We start from the raw sequence: 20,919 nt of genomic DNA, 5'->3' as shown, positions 1-20,919 counted from the left end.
CACTGTGTTTCGGTTCAACAATGCGCACTGACCACTGCGCACCCTGACGTCTGAATTCTCTCGTCCAAATATACAAATGTCAGGTCAATCTATCCGGATACAGATCGAATAATTACGAGTCGGAGATTCGAGTTAAACGACCCGTCCACGATCGTCGCGAGATTTTGTATGCCATAGAAAGACGTGTACGATTCTTCGAAACGAAAAGCCTAGCGTACTACTTTTCTGTGGCGCAGGCGCGCGCATGCGCGCTTCCATAATGCTGCGTCGACTGCTCCACCACCATTTTATACTTTATGAGATCGTCAGAATACATACCCATGTTATGACTTTGCAAAGGTGTTTTACATTTTACGTACCATTTTCGTCTTTTTACCAATATATTTTTATCCTTTCATTTTTCAATTAGAACTAGGTTAGATGTTGTTCGTATAATCTTGTCCCACGATAGGAATACGAATGAATAGTTACAATCTGAAAAAGGGTAATATGCGATATATCAACACGACATGTTTTTAAATAATGATATATGTGTATGTACGTTTGAAAATAATTTCCGTTTCTAATATTGTTGGAGATTTTTCAGGAACAATATGACTTTTCACGGGTATTATCATAGGAACAGAGACGATGACTAGTATTGAGGTATTGCGCATTTTCCATTTTCCGTCATTTCCTGCTCTATACAGCAAATTGCGATTGAATAATGGACATCGAGCATCTAATAATTGCTGAATAAAACCTGTATTTTTCGCACAATTACTGTACCTATTATACCGTGCTCGTACCACGTATGCAGTTTCACAGGTAGAAAAGAGAAGTAAAAATCGATTCTACTATTCAAATGACTATCAGTAATCGAATACTAAAAACATGCAGTAAAATTCTTTTAATAAGGATTTATTCGTATCGCCAAAGTGAAGTCCACAATAGATTAAATGTTCATAATATATATATAATATATATATATATTAATGAAAAAAAGAGGAGAAAAAATGTCGTAATTGTAATGCCTTTGTTAACATAGTTCAAACGTTTGCATACAAACTGACATTTGTTAGAAACAGAGCATCGGTCGTGCAATGAATAAACATTTCACAGCGTGATCGTTATTGTCGAACGATCACGTGAATTATAAACAATCGTACAGTGAAAGCAGGCTAGATCAGTTTGGCCAATGTTAAAAATTTCTTTACTGTTATAGATGAAACGTACTGGTAGAAAAATGGTAACCCAGTGATCGGATTACGTTGTACGGGAGAGTAATTTGGTATTTTTGACGGAGAATCAACACACCGAAAGTTAGCATTTGGCTTATAGAGCATATATGTACCTCTAGCTACATTTTCACTCTATCTACAATCAATCGTTTCAAGCAACGGATCAATGCATCCAACTATTGTTAGCTTCGCAGACTGCGCGTTCGTTTTGAAAGTATGTAAACACCATATTCTCCAAGACTACTCGATCAGTTCGATTGCTTATTAGAGTAGAAGTGATTAATGCGAGGAACAATTTGTTTAAATTAACTATATTGATCAATAATTTCTTACTATATATAGATGTTATTAAGTGGTTTAATAAAGCGTACGTTATTAACGTTATAAAAGAAGTGTTATGAAGGTCTCTATCGCAAAGCGTTCTCGTTGCCTTGGTTTCTTTTTTATCAAGACCACAAAAGAAATTATTTAAAAAAGAATAATAAATCATGTCAAAGATTATGAACATTTAAAATTATGAAATCATCAGAAAAATTTCACAACGGTTTATAAAATCTTCGAACCACATTTGTAAATAAAAGGTAAGCACGTAATAAAGCTTTTATTATCGAAATGAAGCTGGTCAGTGTAACCGGGTTAAAAATTCCTATGAATCCTTGTCATCGTGTTTGAGAGCGGCTCGTCACGCGAACGATGTCGGCTCGCCACTGTATACCAAACTCTTATGTAAGGCTCGTCATGCGAATACATTTGTTTATTTGGGTTATTGCTTAGTTGTTTGTAGGGGCCGATGTTTTTAGGAAAGCAACACGAGATCCATGCGCAACGATATACACGATTGTGCGCGTTAGCGCGGAAATTGAATTACCTTTGTGCGACTGCAGCGATGAAAGCGAGGCCGGATTGTACCATCTTGCAAACGGTCTTCCAATTAAACGTAGCTACGAAGTACAATTTACACGTCAAAGGATCTCGATGGTAACGTCCCCATTGGTTTTGTTCCAAATGGGTTGCTTCATTGATCATATATTGCTCATTAAAAAAATTGGAAGCATCTGATGATTGTCAATAATTAATCAGGCATTACCGGCTGACACATATTATCAATGAGATATTACAAGTTTAAGAAGTAATTGAGAAGCACGATGTAACATATGTACTGAAGGGGTTAATCTTTATTTCTTCCTTTTTTCTTCATTTTAGTACAGTAAAGAGAGGATATTCGCTTTTAATCACAAATACGTTGATCAAGATTAATTTGGAGGGATTAGTTCGTTAACTAACGGAGCGACGAGATGATGGGAGTTTAAGAGTCCCATTAGGATGTTCTCTGAAAACTTGTTTGCAATTTAAAGTAAGTCAGCGTTTGGTCGGTGGAAAGAATCGTGGGTGGAAAGAAAAACTTTGTGCCCAGGGGATGAAAAGACGGCTGGCATAAAATTATATTTGTTCAGTCGAATCTTGGACGAAACGGGCTGTAGGACCGTGATCAGAATTTTTATGGAAAGGCAGTGCCGAATTCATGAATACGCGCGCGTTCGCTTCCTGTTCAAGATTTACGGGCATCACAAATGCACGCTTCCGCCCACATTCAATGAAAGTTTCCAAGACATTCGCACGCCATTTAATGAAGCTCTAACCCTAGCCTTCATTTCCAATAACAAACGTGATTCCGTGTTGCTCGTTTCTTTGATAATGCGCTCTCCTGCAAAGTAAAGTAGGAAAGTTCAAAAGATTAAATGTCGAACGGCGTATTAAAGAGAATTTATGTAAATTCAAAGTAAGAAACATAACGTAGTTAATTACGTTATATTACCGGCATAGTAGTTATTTGAATTTAAAGTAGCGATTTTTGTGATATAAAATGTCACGTCGAATTAAAATCCCGCACAGGAAAGGTTTCGATTGCGGGAAATATAAACTGCACACGCGTTAAAATCCAGTTAATCGAATTTAAATGATATTCAGCCTTTATTAAGGTTTCCCGTGACTTCGCACATACCTTTAACACTGCCGTTTTCATTATCATAAGCGTTACGTTATTGCAATCTTACCAAGACCGACACTGCTACACAGGTGAGACAGTCATTAACAGGGAGCAATTAAGTTAACTGTGTGCAAAATGTTATCATTGAATTTTGATGATCTCATTACCTGTTATTGGCTGTTATGATCTTAATACATACAGGAAAAGCATTGTAAAACATTAACTAACAAATATAGGATTTTGAAGGATCGGCAAACAAATTTTCGGTTCCATTTGGAAATTTTATTTTAGTCATACTGTTCAATATTTCACCAAAAGCAGTGATTCTTAAAATTATCGGATTAACCTTGAACCCAAAATCGTCCGCATTATCCCGGCTGATCCTCGAAGAATACAAGCCGCAAACAAGAGAACGAAAGGTATTAGGAGAAGAAAAGGAGTGTTCGAAAACAAGGTTAAAGACAAGCACGGTAAAAAAGGGGGATAGAGAAACGGAATGAAAGAAGAAACGTAAGAAGAGATGAAAAATAAGTGAAAAAAATGAGGAGTAAGAAGAGGGCTCTGCTCGTGTCTGAGGGCGACCCTCGGTGAAAATGCAATTTCGGTTCTTGTCTGGAGACGACGTAGCTACCATGGCTCATCTTCCTGGCGTCCGTACCTCCTTCAACATTGTTGAAGGCACAGCCTCTCGTGCACACAGAAGTTCTTCTCTCTGGCATGTTCCAGGAGATGAAAGGCTCCCGTGGCTATCAAAGGGAAAGGGAAGAGAGGTAAAGGCCCCACCCGACAATGGCCCTGAGCTCCAAGGTTTTCAAGCTCGACGTCCAGGCCTCGGAGGACCAGTCGTGTGATTTCAACCGGCCTGTCAACTTATTCCCATTTCATCCGATTTGGATAAATATCACGATTGTTTCGATCTTCCGCTCATCTAGAATTTTCGGAAACAAATTTGAAAATACCAGAAAATTCAAGTTTCCGCATATTATAAAGCCTGTCGTTTAGAGTCTAGCAGATTCCACGGGGAATTTTCTACATGTCTAGGAAATGGAGGAAAAACGTCAGCGTATTACTCACAGAGAGAAACGTTTCCTCTTTTAACCGATTACGAAACGAAGAAAGAAGGCGGTTCTAAATTTACATTGGTTCATTTTGCATCCTCGTCGACGAGGTGAACGCGCTCTTCGACCAGCGACATCTCGCCAGAGAGCCATCTTCGGCGACGAGAGAACTGGAACAAGGTGTACGATGAATTTTCTACAAGATGTTTGAGAGCACTGCCAATGATTCAGCATTTCTGACCGATTGCCACGAGAGTGAGAGGGAGAGTATCGATAATGCACGTGCCTCATTTTACATTGTTGCATATCTTGATGGAGAACATTCAAAGTTTCATACTGCCTTCTTGGAAATCAATAAGATTAGGGAGTACTTTGAGGTCTCCTTAAATAACTTAAACTCATTTCATTTATTTAATGCTATTAGATATAAATGATTATATGATATCTTATTAATTCCAGTCGGTAATATTCTTAAAAATACAGTAAAGGATTAGGAAAAAGTTTATGGAACCCAGTCACATATTCGATAGTGTAGCTGTAGGCGCGAACCAGACATAATAAGGCATTTGTATGTTCATCGTGATTTTGATATTCGAGGTCCTGTCTTTTTAGCCATGCTTTTAAATCAAGGATCGAGAATAGCAAAAAGGTCGTTAACAAGTGTGAAGTTTTACTTTTTCAAGAATATTTAATATATTTTATTATTTATATTTATTGAAAGTATGTTGCAACAAGTTAATTTTTATTTTTTTTTTTTTTTTTTTTTTAGAAGGAAGCTTTAAACGGGCAACGTAAAAACATTACGCTCGAATCAGCGAGACATCGTAATTCAATTAAAAATGAAACAGAAAACAGTCGATAACGGACTACGTTAACAGATTAAAAAGGTATAGAAAAATGTAGTCCTTTTTTTGAAAATGCATGCGCTCAAATGAATCCATCAATTCTCTCTAGAAATACGATGAAAGCACGTGTTCAGTATACAGTGTACTACGTATACGTCACGGGAGTAGAGAGAGATGGAAAAAGAAAGAAAAAGAGAGACAGAGAGATACAAATCCAGTCGATGGAAATGTTACTGTAAATCCGCGTCAAGATCAGAGCTGACGTCATCCTCTGACGCACCATCATCTGACATACTCTGCATTGTTCAGCGAACGTTCGAAAATGTATATCTTCTATTGCCAATACTGTTATCGTTTTCCAAACATCAATATTCGTCACTTTCTAATTATCACATCACCGATTATTCAGTTTACAACCTATAAATAAAAAAATCGATTATCGAGTCAAAGGAAATGTTAAAGGTCAACAAAAAATCTAAAGTCAAACGAAACATTTGTTTTACAATTTCTCAATTCTTTCATATTTTTTAATTACGTGTAATTCTAACGTTATGAAATACTTGACATATAAAAAAAAATGTATATAAAAAAAATTGATATAATTTAAAAAAAAAGAAGTTGAATATGGCTAATTATACTTTATCGCAGTAACTTTCTTTAATATAAAATTAATTTCGGTAATATAAAATTTCAAATTATCAAAATATCAAATTATGATTCATAAAATATATAGGAAAGGTGAAAGGTGATTATAAGTTACTGTATTTAAATTATGTTTGACGTCCAAAGAGATTAATTTATTTAATAATTATTAACTATAATTAAAATTGCAACCATATGTTAATTGATGCTGAAAGATAATAGAAACCAATTAAACTGAATAAGAGTGTACAGGAATTTGATTATCAATCATGTAATAGATGTTACAGGAAAATGGTAGTTTCGATACGTGCTGCCATCTTCGCAATTGGTTGATGCTTCTGGTAAGGCAGAGAACTGTACGTCATAGTGAACAATAACTTAGATTCTACATGAGAATGAATAGAACATCTCGTGTTTGCGGACTCTGTAACAGGTGTTCTTGTTTCTGGAGGGGAGTTCGGACTGCTGGTTGCACATCAGTGATTTCTATCTTCGACATCAGACGTTGTCTTTTCGCTGCCAAAATTGTACCCAGGAAACTGGTAAATTTCTACTTAGTTGTTACTACTTTTATCAAGGAATAAACACGTTTTTTTAATGCAATTATAGTACAAAATAAAGAAACATTGGGGTCACAACAAAGATTATCACATAACTTAGAAACAGGTGTAAAGAAATTATGATTAAAATATGTTTTAATATATTTAATCCATAAGAATAGAATCAAATCTAAATAAAATTATTCTTTATTCTATTCTTGCAGCATTGAGACTTGCATTAGAGAGTAGAAAAAGCTTCAAACTGATCGTTGATTTGAAGTTTTGAAGAAAATCAGCTAAACCACAATTTCCGCTTCGTTCTTATAAATAGATTATCTTTTAGAACCAAACGAAACTAAAATTCGAAATTTTTGTTGATTTGATAATTTGCATTAGGATGATTATTGTGTAAAAATATGTTGACATAGAATCTCTGAAGAGACAAAAATTTAGAGAGGGTGTAAAATTACTGGTTTTCAGAAATATCGAGGTAAAGTAGGCAGGTGTGCTTCCTGCAGACGCACAAGTACATACATAATAAGAAGATAATATTCAAGCATAGAGAAGGAGCAGCGAGCGTAAGAGTGTGAGTGATCACGTCCTGTACTTTCCTAAGCACCTGCAGAGCCAGAACAGATCCGGCAGGTGCAAAAAGGATACGGGAAACCCCGAAGAACTTTATGCAATCCTCGTTGAACGGGTAAGTCCGTAGATTGTCGGTTTTGCTATAAAATTGAATTAGAATTTAACAAAATTTTGATAAAAGTGGAATATTTGCAATCTGATAATTTAACTTTCTTTCAACTTAATTTTGTAAATAATCATTATTATTCTTCTACTATGGCTTCTCAAATATTTATACTCGTTAATAAAAAAGAATACTTTTCTGTTTGTGATAGTTGGATGATATACTTTATTAATCTTTCGAGTTAATTTAGGATATGTCAAATAACCAATATTAACTTTTTACTATACTTTTTGAAATATTTGACTTTCATGGCACATTCATATATGTTTCAGTTTTAAGAATTTAATAATAAAACATGAATAATTTTCTTTCTGTGATAGTTGATTGGTATACTTTATAAGTAGATATTATATTTCTAAGAAAAGCATTAAAAAAAGAAAGCGGTATGGTTCAAAGCGCGAAGGTTTAAATGTTTAAAGCGAGCCTTCTGGTATAGAGCGCGGCGATTTTCCTGCTGTTTCCCGGGTAACTTTTGCGTCAGCCTTTATCGCCGGAAAAAAACTCGTTAGCTTGGCGCGGCCTAGCTGGCCTGCTTCCAGAACAAACCGCCAGAGGTCCGGCGTTACGTGCGAACCGAGGCCGCGCCGATGAATTTGGTGACGTAAGAGAATAAAACCACCATAAAGGCTTGCTGGTTCATTAGCGCAAACCGCGGAGCATGGCATCCTTGTAGAGAGAGCGAGGTTATAATCCATAGTCTGATCTCGGTGTATCCACAGTACGTACCTTTAAAACGTTCGCTGCGTTGGCACAGAACTCCGACATTCCACTAGACTTACTGACTAGAGGATAGTAAAACGATAAAACATTTACGATCACGGAAAGTTTTCAGATCTATTTCACCTAATACTTTTATGTATTTTAAGCATAATTTTACATTAATTACAGAGAGACAAAAGAACACGAGAGTGAAAAAAGATTAGATACAATGTTTTATATAGGTTAATACAAGTAGAACTCATTTCAAAAATTGTTCGTTGCATTGTGTTACGCATGCGCAGTAATGCAGAGTCACTGTTATTACACGGTACAAAGATTCGGTTGATTATCGGAACGAAATATATTTATTATTATTATCGAATATTTCACAGTAAATATTTCAATTAATAATCACTATGTATTAATTTATACCATCAGTAGAATATGTTAATATGTGTCGTTGACGTTCCTATATTTTCTTTTATTTTTAAATATTTAATACATGCTACTATAATTGTTACAGGAGTAAATTACTTTTCGAAACGCGTTTGGTTTTTGAATTATCGACATGTAGTCCTCCGGTTGTTCAGTGCTGCAGCGAAACGCAGCAATAAGGAGAGATAATATACATACTTGACTTCCACTCGAGGAGGTCGGGTAGATAAGAGAAGAGTGAACCTGCGAAATTGACTTTCGTAATTACCGACCGAGAATGCGCCAGTATCCAAGGTAGTATTCGGCCGATCTACAGCCGTAGATCATTCGGATACGATAAAGTTTGCAATTTGTACGCAAAGAGAAATGACCTAGGCTTATTCATTCGGCCATTCGCCAATTACCGTGTCGATCTTCTCTTTGAAACTCCATTTAATCTGCATCGCAGTAATTGCTACATAACACCTTATTTTTACATCTTGTGCATGACCTCTTCTATTTTAAAATACGTCGATCAATATGTTAATACTGCAGTTCATCTTCTTTCAATTTTGGTAATGCTAACATTATTTTATGAATTGCGTTGTGACACGATACAGAGATATTCTTTATGATTTCCTTCTTATTTTCCTTTTCATAACTCTTTGAAAATTGAATTCAGTTTCTTAAAATTGTGTCAAGTATCAGAAAGAAACTACCTCACAGGGAAAGCTCTATATATCAATTATGTGTATTGTATATATTGTTTTTACGGTAAACTTTCAATCACTTTAGGTAGTATAGTTGAATAATTTCCGGAAATTAGAAAAACATCTATATCAAGGAATTTGTGAACAAAGTACAATTTGGAACGACACACAGCATGTGTGTATCTTGTATATGAATCGATAGTGGTTCGCATCCAGCGTTGCGTAAAATGACGTCAATTGGCGTGTAAGGATTATGTGAAAAAACTGACCGTAATCGTTATTGACTACTTAAAACGCATACAATTAAGGCTTTCTTTCGAAAGCAGGTTATTTAATCATTGATAACTTGAGACTCTCTTCCTTATTGGTAAACTATGGAATTTTTATCTTAAGAGTTTTCTTCCTTTCTTATCCATTTGAATTTTAATCCAAAAAGTTGCAATTCTAAAAAATATAAAATTCGTATATTTTACTATTTAACGCGTTGAAATTATTATATTTCTAATTCAAATACATTATGTTGTATCTATTTATTTTCTGCGAGAAATAAAATTGATTCACAGTATTTAATTTTTAATTCGGTGGCTAAAGGTGTTTCTAACTAAGAAGTGACCCAGTTAACAGGTCAATATCGTAACTGTTTCGGACGATAACGTCATTCAGACTTTCCGTTATTTCTTAGTGAGATACTATATTGGATCAGAAAATAACATGCTACTTTCAGAAGTCATCTCGAAAATCCAATTAGTGGAGAACTGCTTAACGGAGCACCAGTCACTTAAATCGTACTTTACCAATTTCCTTTCTTATTAGAGGATCAAATGGCAAATGAATGAAATAAGCGTGCTATGTGCAGTATAAACACAAAATTCAGCAATTATATACATCTTGCCTTGTGCATGCTGCAATTTGCAAGGAATGAGGTATGTGTGTTGATGGAACGAAAGTTCTTTTATCAAACAATTTAATAAATCGATTTTATTCTAACTTTGTTGTATTTCTTGAAGACTTCATTTACTACAGAATATTTTACGTTTACTTTATGCAATATGATAATTAATATAAAGCTTAAATACGTTTATAAAATTTATCACGTTCACTTTTTAGGTACTGCTTCTACTTGCAATTATATTTCTGGTAAAGAAACTACGAGTTTGAAGGATCTTAAATATTTCTATATTGTACTATAAGAATTAAACCAAATTAACTTCAAAAAAAATTGTCTTGAACATCAAGCTTCAATTTCCAATCTTAACTGAATAGAAATTACCACCAAAAAGTATTCTATAAGCTGTGGCAAGCAGTACAATTTTCGGTCTCGAAAGAAAGTGCGCCAGTTATGCAATTAAGATTTTAATAGAACTCTCATGTTCGTGAATCTCCGTGTGCGTTTCCTTTGTTGCGCTTAACTCTGTTTGCTCAACCCCCTTTTCACGGTGAACTCTTTCAGTGGCCGCACCGAACACCGCATCCCTCAAGGGGTTAATTTCATTTCGACTGTCTGGGCAACATGCGAGCCGAAGGTGTGCATCACGAAAGAACCTGCCACTGCACCAGCATGTATTGTTGTCGTCGACGTCGAAAGAGTTCAGTGTCAAACGTCAGCGATTTGTTTTCATGATGCACGAACGCTATGGTTGCACAACAACGATTTATCGCTGACGAATGTTATTGGCGACTCGTGATCAGCGTGTACGCAATATCTTCACGGACGAGCCATCGTAATGCCGAGCGAGCCGATTTTAAAAATCAATTCATCTCCACGCGCCTGCGGGTAACGGCCGATGTCCAGCTTTTAATACGTCGTTAAGATTGAGTGCTCGGATTGCAATTGAACTGTCGCGTTTTGAACGCCGACAAATAAAAAAGTACCGAGAAAAATCTATACATGGAATGTTTAGCAGTTCTTTGCGCTAATTATTTGAATCCTTCTTAATAATTAATGGCGTGTTGCTTGAAATAAGTAGAAAGTTAGTGAATATTAAAGTATTCATTGGAATGTGCATTTTTTGGCCATTAAGTAATATTTAATGACCAAAATTTTGTTTGATTGTGAAGAAACAAGCGTAGTGATTGCTTAAAAATTTAATAGTTTAATAATAACAAACTAACATTTAAACAACACACCTCAAAGTTAAGGTCCTCTGAAGAGTTAAATTAATACCGTGTACAATATTCATGCACAAAAAAAATATTTTACTTTTGAAGTGACAATCTAGATACCGGGAGATACAATAATTTAAAATACAAAGCTTAAATTATGAACTATTAAAAATAGTCTGCAATGATAGCGAACTTGTCGATAAGACAATTATTTTTCTTGAAAGAACTCAAAAATATACGTACTCACGAATATTAATTGTCGCAAAATAAAGTCATCCACTAGCAGCGGTAAATTATTTCTGTGACTAAAAACGGATATTATTAAAGATTTTTGGAATATACGCTGCGGAATAGTAACTGGCCAATCGAGAACGCGTTATCTTATCATCAGCCAACAGCCCAACTTCTCCATCCAAATGCGTGCTCTAGTATACAGGAGATAACATTTCGCCTCGTGGCCAATGAGATTCTATTTGAGATCCTGCTCGCTCGGTTGTGGAGAAATCAGAATCCGGAATACGAGACATGCAACTCGATCTTGCGCTCATCTCGATTTCAGTCTCCCTTCCGATCAAACACCGCTTCTTGGCAATCTTGTAATCTCGCCGAACAAGTCCTCTAGACTCGTTGATCTAGACATCGTATACGCCGCGTTTAGCTCTATATTTTTACATTACGTATGATTAATTATTAATCGATAACTTGTAATTCTAGTTAAGACTCTCTTGAGACTTGGTATCACGTTACGTTCATCTATAAATTGCATTACGTTCGCAATACGTATTTGAATTTAAGAACGTTGGTATTTACTGTTATCACTGTTTTGGATTATAAAAACATTTTCAAGTAGATTAAACTGTGGAAATCGTACTTTTTGTGATATTATGTATGTGTAACTTTTATTTTGCATATTTATGAGTAGTAGAATCAACAGAAAATATTGTAATCAATCGCAACTTTTGTTCTCACAAGCGAAAAAAAATTAGAGTATAGAGAATTTATGCTTTTGATTTGAAATGACGAACAAACGTTTTCAAATGAAACAAAGAGAAGTGTTTGTATTCATCGCTGTATCACAGAAGATTTGTAAAATCTCACATCGTAACTATGTAAACGAAGAAGAAGCGATAGCTTGCTTTAAAGATTTTCAAAAATATTTGCAAATATTGAACTAAAATTTCTCTTCGTTCGAAACTATCGCGAGGAAATCAAATTTTTGATGAAAGAAAATACATACCGAGGTCTCAATGCCGCTATCGCGGCACACTGTTTGCCATGAATTATGCTGAGATTTCATAAGTGCTTCTGACCTTTACTGCGAAGAATTTTCTTGGAACGATGACGACGATGATATCGCAGGCGAGAGTTAATAATCGATGTTCTACGTTCGAAAAATGTTTGACAGAATTAAGTAACGATTACGTGGACATTCAAGCGAAGGATAAATCTCACGATTAGATAATAATAGTAATAGTTGCGGTTTAAACAGTCACGATTACAGTGCTGTACTATACTTTAAACGCTGTTTTATTCTTTGTATTATTTTCTTTCTTCGTATAATTTTTTAATTCAAACTCTACTTATTAAATTATTTCTATTAACAACTAAAAGGTATTTAATTTTTAATTCCTGGGATTTAGAGAGAGAATGTCATTTTTTGCTATTTTTAAAAAATGTTACGAGTACTTTTAAGTTGTTTTATCTTTTTCTTTGCTTTTTTAGCGCGCTATTGAATTCTTGCCTATTCATGAAGGGATTCCCGGAGTTTCATCTCGTGAAAATGCATGGAGTCCGACAATTAACATCGCATCCATTCACGTAAGCTCGGTGGCATTACGGAAAGGAAAAAAAATAAGCGTTCATTCATGAAAACTCTTATCTGCGTATACATAGCCATAGATTACCAACCCCGTTTCATTCACACGTTCGTGGAACAGGTTGAATTTATCGCTGACATCTTTCCGTTGAAAAAAGGACCATATCAGTTTTACAAACCCCACTATTTTATATTCCATCCTCTTCCAATTTTTGTCCAAGATACCAAGGACTTCAATTTGATTACCACGAATTACTGTGAATTAACAAAAATCAACGCATTCGCTTCAATCTCTCTAAAATAACAAGAAGAAAACCATAGGAACTAAACTGAAGGTATAACAACATATTCATTTTTTAACAAATTCCTGTTAATCTATAATCAGTCCTCTAATCCAGACTTCCTCCATAGAAAACTACCATGTTACAACACCTTTAATTGACTAAAAAATAACGGCAGTAAGGAAACCATAGAAACCAAATAGGAGGTATAACATCGTCATTTCTTCAACATCATAACAAATCCATTCGAATTCATTTCACCAGTTAATCCACAAACATTTCTTTTATCCAGAAATCTCATAGAAGAAACGGTATCGAAAGAAACTAAGCAGGAGCATCGTCGAATCGACTCACGTGCACTGGAATACAGGCGAGCTTCGAGTCACAGTGCAGGATATATGACGCAAATCGAATGCACGCGGTTCTGTTTACGTACGAGATAAGAGTTTGTCCTGGGTCAAGGCTGCACGCAGTTTGATAATCCAATTCAGATAACGGGAACGTGCATAGAGTTTGCTGGACCTTGAGTACATACATACATATATATACATATAACGACGGTCTACGCGAGAAAGAGAAACGTCCGAAGAGAATACACACGAGGCAGCGCAAGGCAAGGCGAGTCTCGATGACTCATTTCGCGAGCAATTTGTCAAATCATCTGCCCCTTCTCTCCCCCGAAAGACCCGCCCTCGTTCCCTCTCCTTCAAACGGAAAGACTCACGTTTATCGTGAATAGTACGCCTAACATGCGCACGTGACATTTCGAGTATCTCGAATTAAACTGTAAACATCGTAGTACAACCGACGGTTGAAGACCAGCCACGCGGACAGTGTCAATGATCCTACTATTTATTGGATCGTTGCTTACGCACGGCGCCACATGTCTGTGGATATGTACGTGTACACGTCCGGCTGTATGTGTGCGGGCATCTCTCCTTCCTCGTCTCGCTTTTGTCAGTCGTGACCTCGAAGGTTATTTCGTCTGTCTACCTCTTTATCTTCTGAATCTCCTTGCGAGACCCGATTTTCGAAATCTTTCATTCAGATGCTCTGCGGTGAATGACACGGCATGAACAGGAATTTGGCTTTGATTCTCGATTGATATGATATTTATGTATGATAGGAGCCTGAAAATTTATACCAGCTGTCTGTGGATTATGATGTATGATTGTTATATCGTATCGTTATTGCAGATTGGTACAGATTCAAACAGATTGGTTTTGGAATGTACGTGTGTTCAAGTGTTTTCACACTTAAATGCTCTTCTCTTCTCCTTCAATAGAATATCATGAAGTATACGTTTCTCAAGTCTCTTCAGCCTCTATCTTTCAAAAACTCGAAGAACACTTAGGAACAATGAAACGTGAACAAAGTCATCTCTTCTCCTCGTAAATCCTCCAGATATCTTCTCTGAGACTGAAAGTCTCGATGACCATGATATAAATCGCGCGAACAGCCTCTGGTGACTTTGCAACTGCCGCTAGATTCCATGCAGCGACTGTACGAGTTTCGTTTACTCTCGTTTCGACTACTCTCCACGTCTTCATCTCGACCGATTCTCCGTCACGATTCATAGGGGTATAGGTAAACGACATCCGCGTCCGAGTGGGCACGTGCGTGTGCCTCTGCGTTCGCGTGTCCCGTAGTTTGTGTCGTTGACTGAGGGTGGTGGTGGTCGTGTGATGGTAGTGGCGAAAAGGGGGAAAAGGGTGACGGAGGAGGGAGAGCAAGCACGTGTGAGGACGTAGTACGATTTACTCGCAGATCGGTGGAACGTCTTCCTCGTTCCCTCCCTCGCCCTCTTTCTCGTCGATGAGCTGTCTTTCTTTCTCTTCCACCCCTTCCCCCTATCGCGTACTTCTCTTCCTCATTCTCCTCCTCTTCGTCGTTCCTCCTCCTCCTCCTCCGCCTTCTCCTCCTTCACCACCTCTTCCTCCTACCACTGACATTATACTACTACTACGGGGTACTCCACTTTCATTCAGTCGCTTCTAAAAATAAAGTCCCTGATTCACAATGCATGAATGACAATCACACTGAAAGGAATACCGCACAGACTTGTAGCCTTTCTCACTCTCTTTCCCCCCTATCTCACTCCCTCCAACCGTCCCATGTCTTCTTTGTCTCTCTTGTCGATCTCCTGCTCTTGCGATTTTCCCTCTCCCTCCGTCTTTCTGTTGTATATGTCCTGTCTCGTTCTACCATTCCCGAAGCACTCTCTCTCGCTCTCTTTTCGCTCCTATCACTCTCGCCTCTCCTGTCTCGCTTCTTTTTCCAACCTGTTCTCTCGTTCCCTGGCGCCCACCCCCTTTCTCCCTCCTCTCTCTCTCTCTCTCTCTCACTCTCTCTCTCTCTCTCTCTCTCTTTCTCTCTGTGTCTATGTATGTATATATATGCCTGCCTCTGTGTGTATATGTGTCGTACTCTCTTGTAAGAGAGTGAAATCTCGGTTCGCCTGTTGCATCGAACTATTGGTTGGTTCCGTGTAAATAGATCCCGTGGAAATTCGAAGTAGCATTGCCGCGTTGCGCCGGCCTGATCGATCGGAGGGATCGATCTCGCACCGGAGAACTTGTTGCACATCGTGCCAGATTTTACAAATGTCACGGTCCGATGTTTGAATTGGCATCAGAGAGTATGTAGGTCCGTTTGAATAAACGTTATCGTTTGCTCGTACTATCCGATGGTGATCGAGTAAGTCGAGGAATAGGAAGCAGTTGGAGAATAGTTACTGAAACGTTTCTCTGCTCGTAGGTGTTTGGGTGAAGCGGTGGCTGCTTCTTTCGAGGATAAATGAGAAGTTTGATATTGCAGAGGATGAAAAATTCTCAGTAGAGTTCGCAAGACCGATACGATAACGAAGCGGGCTATCTAAAGCAAGATCGTATCGCTGGCTGATAAACGAATTCTGCGAGGAAAACAAGTGTAGATTCAACGAGATATCGCTGGTACTACGTTATGACAGTTTCAGGCGATGTGCGTGTTCGTTTTAAAGTACATGTATAATTAAAGTGTAGCGATGAAGGCACATAACAGGATCCCATGCAATTTATTATCCATATAATTACAGAATTCTTAATGTATCAAGTCAAGAAAACGAGGTAATTCATCATGCAACTTCGTAACAGTTTGAACTTAATAACTTATTTATTAAAAAGTTCTTTCTTATTGCCAGACTAGTCCATGATAAGTCATAATGGTAGCTTTTTAATTTCGTCTTCATAAAATGATTTTACAGACTGATTTGACACATATACTCATTAAGTGATATTCACATTTACTAAAATTAATTCGCCTTTAGTAATTTTAAATTCCGCGCCAGACGTTTCTGACTCTGGAACATCTTATTCAACTGATTAATCTATTGTACTATGATAATCTTTTTCCCTCTATCTCTCTCTAATATAAACTACATTTTAAAACATATGTAGGTATATCGTAATAGTAATAATGTTTCATAGTTTCATTGTAACGAATGGTCTGCCACAGACCATTTATTTTACGAGGTTCTTTTTCACATAGAATGATTTCCGAATTACAGAAGGGTTCGTTTTATGAAGATGAACAACGAAGATAGCAACCGGAAATACCAGCTATAATTTGGGAATGCACAATTGTCCCGTAACGCTCTGAAGGTTCACGGAAATAGGGGCGAGTAACCCTGAATATCTCGTGAAGTTCTCGGCTCGAAACACCCAAGGAGAACTGGTTTCAACTCATCATAGTCACCTAGCTGTTCACGATACGGCATTCCAAAATAAAAAGCAGAATAATCGAATGTCCCTGAAAACAGCAAAACACTGCCGAATTCAATAATATTGCTTGAAGCTGTTTTAAAGCCTACAGGTATTTCAAAAATTCTTCAGTGAAGAATTATCCGCGAGGAGAGTTATATTGGCTCGTACATACAAAGTAAGAGAAAGAAAACGTTTTAAATATTATAAATATCGTCACGCGAATCATTATATTATCTAAGAAATGAATGGTGTCTTAAAATAATATTTAAAAACGATGAATATTGTTACAGAGACCTACTTTCATCACCCTTGTTGAAGTTACTCACGCGAAACATCCTTGTTAGTAGATAATCCTATAATAAATGCAGCCTACAGAAACTTCAAGACACTTCAAATTCTTCTTGCGAAAGAAATTGCAGCAACGTCCAACGGTACTATAAAAATATGGCAAACGTTTGCGAACGTTTATCCACTTACGATATTCCAAACGACTAGATGAGAAGTTAAATATTTCTTTAAAATCAAAATGCTTCATGGCATCAGAAGTTAAAGAAAAAGTGACTCCAGTACTTAAAGAAAAGAGAAAAATAATTCAAAGTCGGATAATTCCAAGATTAAAATATCTCTCTAGTTGAACCATGGCTACGACAATCCTGGACTCTAATCTGACTGCAAGATTTCAGCGAAGGGACAACTTTGTGTCCAAGAGTTTCCCTTGACGAGACTCCCTCGTTATTATCCGCCGCTGCGAGCCTCTACTCTAACTAAAGAGAGACTTTAGAGTGCAAGACAGAGCTATAGGTAGAGAGAGCAGCAGTACCAGCAGCTCGAACCGCTCACAGCTAAATATATCTCTCTCTCTAGAGTTACTCAAGGTCACAGCGCTTGGATTGGCCCACGATAAAGCGCAGCTCCGTACCCGTCCCTCGGCTGCCCGGCCTTATGCTTCGTTCGCACACATTCTGCCGAGCCGTGGCCCACATGTCACTTCGCGACAATGTCGTATACCAGCCGCATCGGGTACACGTGTTCGATCGAACGCAGCAATAGTCACTCCGCATACGAGCCGTATTTTCAGCCGCGATACGTTCCTATATAGTCACGTCTACACCTTTCGATCTTTTTCCCCATTGTTCTGTTTCATTAGTCACAATCGCAATTTCGCATTAATCGCGATCAAAATTCTGTGTTCTCGTTTCACTCACGTTCCGTCATTTTTTGGAACGTTTTTCTCTTTAAATATCACGGAACACTTTCGATCCCTTTCGATCATCGACTTTTTAAATCTTCGCTACTTTTGCATTTTGGTTTTAAAGTAGAGTATTTTATGGAAGTTGGTTCTTTTTATGAATAAAGTTGCCTATTTTCTTTAAGTTACATATTAAAATTGGATATTTCTGAAAAATATAAATAACAATAAAAATAATCTGTGTGATAAAAAGAAAGATATTTCGGAGGTAGTATCGTTTTAGCCCGTTCAGGGAATATACGATATATTGCATACGTGATGTTATTATTATTCTATGAAGCACGTATACTGACTTCCGGGTAAACCATAGACACGGAAAGAGAGTGTGACCTGTTGCTGACGACAAATAATTGGCGAGTTACAGGTCGCTCTTTAGAAACACCAACAGAAAGGCGTAGAATCCATGGGGCGTATGTTCCGTAATAATGTATACGCAATGTAGGATCTTACAAACAATGGCGTAGGCTTCAATGCAGCTTAAGTTCATTATAAAATTATTTACATTTTATTAACATCATTCGTTTGCGAGATTTCTATTAATCCTACTACGTTCTTTAAATTTTATAAAAAAAATCATAGATTAATATTCATGATTTTTTACTTTAACGTTATATTACAGTTTTTCTTAAAACACCAAATATCTTTTCATTCATTTAAACGATAACAAAATTGCTACGTAAAGATTTAAAAAACGTAACAAAGTTAACAAATAATACCAAAAGATTCCAATAACACAAACGACAAATACTCGAGTATGAAAACACAAAGAGAAAACTTATCGTGGGATAGACAATTCGTAATGCTTTCAAAAACTATTCATTCGATTTGGACGGGGATGTTCCGAGGTTCGACGGTGCTGATAACAGAACCAAGCTACACTCGTCCTATAGCTGAATTTGAGGTTAGGTGATTGTCCGGGTGTGCGGTAAGCATCGATAACGACGATAACGGCGTGCTGCAACCTCGCGGCTGTAGCAACACGATCTGGCAACCCTGGAGCGGCCAACAGTGCCGGGGTTGAATTTCAAGCGCCCGAGGGACAGAGGGGGTCGGGTCTCTCTCTTTTGTATAGGGGGCACGAGGGCTTCACCGATGCTCGGCACATAACGGTGAGTCGACGGCCATGATGCGGGGCTTATGGCCGGCTGCCTGGTTCTGTTGTCTGTTAAAACGTGCTTCAAAAGAAAACCAACCTTTCTCTTCGTCTTCCTCCTCGGCCTCGCCCCCTCTTTCCCCGAAAAATTACGTACTACTCTCTCTAGGCCTACGGGGTTGAGTCCCAGTAATCGCTCGTTTCTCACCACCCGAATATTCCCCGGCGTATTAATTACCAGATTCCGTTTTCCCCATAGCCATTTAAAATACGTAAACGGCAAATTCGCGCACACGCGAGCAAAGATTGAAATCGCGAAACGATTGAGTTTTAATTTAGGGAGACATTTTCCGGTTTTTAAATTTGAAATACCTTTTGAATAGTGGAAGCATGAAGGAATGAGTGTCTTAATATTTTCAGTTCGATCTTTTAAATTAGATGATCTTTTTTATTAAAGGAAATTGTTCTTAGATTTGAATTTGATAATTTTTGTATGAAATATTAGTTTTTAGTTTTTAATTTTTACTGTTGGGTAATTTGTGGCAAACATATTTCAAGATATATACTTGGTAAACTGAGAGTCCAGTAATTTGTGAAAATGAGTTACCCGATATTGAAGACGGCTTAATCTTTCGTACAACCCTCGACCGTAAATATCCGAGTTTTGTACCATTGTTCATGCGCACATACCTAGCTAAGCTTTAAAATCTTTACCTGCCGCAAACCTTGCAGATTTTAAAATTGCTGACCTTATCAGTTTTGTGATGTATCCCGAAAATAGTATAAAGCAACTCAGAAAATTTGTGGACCTATCCCCATTGAAATTTCTAACCTGTTATATGTAACAAAAGAACTATGTGTACGGTACTGTCTTAAACTTTACAGAAAACGGACCTATATAATTGTAAAATTATAACGGCTTTTTTGCCTCCTGCTAATACCGATTTCTAAAACTTCAAAATGAGAAGAATATAGTCGAAAAAAATTGAATTGTTCAAATTTTATAATTTTTAGATGCTTTGAGTTTAGGATAGCAATTTGTGATTGTAAAGTTTCGAAAGATTCTCGGTAAGTTTCTTCGTTCTTGCTGTGCAGAGGCACCGACAATGGAAAGTTACCGAAGCGCAAGCGCTCGCTCGGCACTTTCCACCAGTACACTCAACCGACCGTAGCAGCCATACAATGCATCGGTGGTAGTGCTGCTGACATTGGTAGTGAGCCGTTTGCTATGGTACTCATGGGCATGGGCTGGCGGCGAAGCGAGATCTCACAACGAACACATCGGTATCGTCGACCAATACCAGCTTGCCGAATGATTATACGGCAGCACACTATCGCACGGCGTAGCATGTGGTATATGACGGTATAAGGGGTATGCTAGATACAATGAACGTTCGTTCACTTACGTATATACGTATATTCAGCATAGCAGAGACAAACCCTTACGCGAGATACACATATATAGGAAAAGTTTTGAAGAAACGGCCATAAGTTTCCCTGTTGCTTGCAATTTTGCACGACGGTCACGGACACTAGCAACAAAGAAGTAGTGGAATCCAAAATTAACGGATTGCGAGGACAAAGGAGAGAGTAACTAAAATTGGACAAACCCGATTTTTCAAATTATTTTAATTACTAAAATATTTGATGAATTTTACAGGCGAAGCAAAATACGAGAAATGTTAGAAAATATTTTAGAATGAAATTTACAAAAAAGAAGCTGCAATTTTATAGCAAGTTCTCTTAATTGAGTTTCAACTCGTCGATTCGCAGAA

At 37.3% G+C, this 20,919-nt stretch overlaps 1 long non-coding RNA gene across 5 annotated transcripts; it reads left to right on the top strand.

Annotated features, from left to right (window-relative positions):
• Positions 1 to 343: 343 nt before the first annotated feature.
• LOC122575050 lies at positions 344 to 18,672 on the top strand. Of its 5 annotated transcripts, XR_006319295.1 has the most exons (18): positions 344 to 484; positions 587 to 645; positions 1,205 to 1,434; positions 1,563 to 1,946; positions 2,021 to 4,914; positions 5,035 to 5,152; positions 5,220 to 5,434; positions 6,031 to 6,294; positions 6,772 to 6,991; positions 7,476 to 9,229; positions 9,587 to 9,785; positions 9,970 to 10,247; positions 10,313 to 12,576; positions 12,688 to 13,116; positions 13,193 to 13,268; positions 13,355 to 16,166; positions 16,607 to 16,977; positions 17,093 to 18,672. It is a non-coding gene; the product is annotated as an uncharacterized LOC122575050 (long non-coding RNA). The 5 variants fall into 5 exon arrangements; XR_006319292.1 differs by having other exon boundaries at positions 587 to 1,434; XR_006319294.1 differs by lacking the exons at positions 344 to 484; positions 587 to 645 and adding an exon at positions 674 to 807.
• Positions 18,673 to 20,919: the final 2,247 nt, after the last annotated feature.

The sequence above is a fragment of the Bombus pyrosoma genome, linkage group LG14, assembly GCF_014825855.1.
Source record: "Bombus pyrosoma isolate SC7728 linkage group LG14, ASM1482585v1, whole genome shotgun sequence".
NCBI lineage: Eukaryota > Metazoa > Arthropoda > Insecta > Hymenoptera > Apidae > Bombus > Bombus pyrosoma.
This window is presented reverse-complemented; position numbering and strand designations above follow the sequence as displayed.